Below are 353 nucleotides of genomic sequence, written 5' to 3' on the forward strand. Positions count from 1 at the left end.
GCCGAACTCCCCGCCTCACCATGAGCCATTAGCCGCTAGCACCACCAGCCCGATGTCGCGTCTCCTCCTCGACGGTGCAGCTCTCCCTCAGCGGCCGGAGCCTCCGCAGCATCAGCAGCAGCAGCAGCAGCAGCAGCAGCAGCAGCAGCAGCGGGGGTAACCGCGCTGCCGACCCCGCGTCTCTGCGCAGGAGAGGCGGCTGACAGGCTGCAGCTGCGGCGGCAGCAAAGGAGTTACAGGGAGGGCAGGGAGGCGCGTCTCTTTCCTCGTTGTCTCCCCCTTTTTTTTTTTCTTCTTCTTTTCTTTTTTTTTTCGGGTCGTCTCTTTTGTGGAGATGCTGTCGCCGGGCTGCC

At 62.9% G+C, this 353-nt stretch overlaps 1 protein-coding gene across 1 annotated transcript in view; it reads left to right on the forward strand.

Annotated features, from left to right (window-relative positions):
* The window catches only part of shank2b (SH3 and multiple ankyrin repeat domains 2b), a 171,678-nt gene that overhangs the window by 127,155 nt on the left and 44,170 nt on the right, over positions 1-353 (forward strand). The window lies entirely within an intron of this gene.

This window comes from Seriola lalandi, unplaced genomic scaffold, assembly GCF_002814215.2.
Source record: "Seriola lalandi dorsalis isolate HSWRI2012SDOR001 ecotype SW California unplaced genomic scaffold, Sedor1 jcf7180002054929, whole genome shotgun sequence".
Taxonomy (NCBI): domain Eukaryota; kingdom Metazoa; phylum Chordata; class Actinopteri; order Carangiformes; family Carangidae; genus Seriola; species Seriola lalandi.